Here is a 2,373-nt window from a genome sequence, read left to right as displayed (position 1 = left end):
AACTTGAGAACCTCTTGGTGCCACCTGAAATCTCTCTTTGTTCTGACATTATAGGAAAATTATCCACACCTCTTTGTTTGGAAGCTGTTCCAGTTCACATGTTATGCTGTTTAACTGTGGTTATACTTCATGTTACAGTTCAGAGGTGAGATTTGATCAGAGAAGAGTTGAACCACAGAAATATATAGCAAACACATAATGTCAACAATGTTTAAGGTCCAACCCTTTCTTTTAAAATTCTTAATTGTCTTGTACCTATTTTGCATCAATATCCTTCATTTTTCATTTTAAACACTGAGTAAATGAACAGAATATTATCACATGAAATGTACTTTGTGCAGTTGAAATTCCATAATAGAGTGAATGTATTGCATAATGCGTCAAACGTTATGGAGTGTTAGAAATGACTGTGGGAAGAATCAGCAGAAACGAGGGATTCCATTGCATCCTTCTGTTTTAACCTCAATAGGTGCAGCATCCAGAGGTGAAATGAAATAGGAAATAGTTGAAACACAAAGGGAAAAAATATAATTTTCATTGAATTGATCTCTAAACCTTAAATGAAAATAACTGTTCCACACATAAGCTTGCAAGTCATTTAGTATGTCAATATTTTTTTAAAAGTCTCTAGGAAGCTTCTCAAAGCTTGGAATACTAGAAATAGTTCTCATGGGGACAGATTAATTAATAGCAATGATGATAATCATAGAAACACACTACATATGTCAAAGTTAGTGTACTTTGTGGTGTGGGAGGGAGGAAAGTATCATTATCTGATGACCAAAGTGCTGGTGAGGTGCCTGAGGATTCCACATATGTGTACTTTGTTGCTTTTTACAGATCCAGACTAACACGGCTACCCCTCTGATATAAAATATCCACTATCTCTGTTCAACTGTAAAAATTATACTAATGTTAGGTCATTAACTACAGGGAAATGCTTGGTACTGTAACTTAGTTACTAAGGCTTCTGTTGAGTTTGTCAGTCAGTACAAAACATCTGGGTATTTCCACGCGAATGATCTCCCAGGCACACAGGCTGTATTGCTTTTCTTTCAGGAAAGCATCTATTCCCTGAAAGTATTGTTTCACTCTCCAACTGGTGTGCTAGAGCTCCTCACTTTCTGGGTTGGTTAAGCCCTTCTCCATCTGTGCTTTCAAACACGCCTCCAGCTGCTGAATTTGCTGGTGAAGTCTATTTTGGAACCTGACTATAGAAATCCCATCCCAGGTACTTTGGGTGAGGTTTTTGCTAAAGATGTTGAAGATCAATTGGAGGATCTCTTGCATTGCCATCTTGGCATTATCCTTCTGGAACAGTGGGAGTTGGGAAACTTCCTGGGTGGGTTTGAAAGCTGTCCTTTCACATATGCATTGTGAGGGGAAAATTCCGCTCATTTTCTTCAAAAGCTCCAAGCTCTCTTTGTTCACTTTGTTCTGCTGGAAGTGAAGCATGGTACAGAGCTGAGATGAGATTTCAATGGAGAAGAGCAGTGTGAGGCAAACATGCAGCAAACACTTGGAGGTCGTGATGATGTCTGTACAGTCCTTTTCTTTGCGTGGAACCTTGAGCCTGGAGTTTGTTGAGGCACATATGTAGATTTTTGTGTCTTTCCTTCATGTCTCTGAATTTAAGTATTTGGTTGGAGAATGTTTCTTTGATCATTTTCTGTTTACAACATTTTCCTTCTTGGAGGTTTCAGAGATTTTCTTTCTGTTTTTCTTGCTGTTTTCTAGTTTTTACTACATTTCCTCCTCCTTTTTTGTGAAAGTGACCACCCATGACAGTACACAACCCTGCTAACTCATGTTGGATCCACACACATACAGCCTTTTTATCATACATTAATTTTTATAATATAAGAAGATCATCCACAATTCCAAAATGGTACGGAAAAGACCTCAAAGTCATCAGCCAGTACACTTTCTAGTCATAAACTCCTTCATTTAAGAGACAGAAATAGTTTAGGAATATTTAAAGGTTGCTAGACATGGAGGAAGTAAATATGGGAGGAAAGAGTTAGTCCTGCCAGAAATATTGGCAAATCTCAACTTTAACCATTTCTTCCAATTTAGAAGGCACATTAAAAATGTAGACAGCACAAACCATCGGTATTTTCCTTCTGTGAAACCACAGGAGCTAGAATGCTCTGAGAAAATGAAACCTTAACTCATTGTTTATTTCCAGGTCTTTATATACATACTGTAGCTGATGAATAGTTGCAGTTGGAAAGTGTGAGTATCATGTCCTGTTGATCACTCCAATAGTGACAATAGTGAAAAATTGAGACTAATTTATAAAACAGGATGAGCAATTAGTATAGTAACATGCTAGAGAGGTACCCACATGGATGACTATGATATATAATGTGA

The 2,373-nt window shown here is 37.5% G+C and overlaps 1 pseudogene; it reads right to left on the bottom strand.

Moving 5' to 3' along the window:
• Positions 1-954: 954 nt before the first annotated feature.
• Positions 955-1,912, bottom strand: LOC127053866 (interferon epsilon-like; annotated as a pseudogene).
• Positions 1,913-2,373: the final 461 nt, after the last annotated feature.

Source organism: Gopherus flavomarginatus, chromosome 6 (assembly GCF_025201925.1).
Source record: "Gopherus flavomarginatus isolate rGopFla2 chromosome 6, rGopFla2.mat.asm, whole genome shotgun sequence".
Taxonomy (NCBI): Eukaryota; Metazoa; Chordata; order Testudines; family Testudinidae; genus Gopherus; species Gopherus flavomarginatus.
This window is presented reverse-complemented; position numbering and strand designations above follow the sequence as displayed.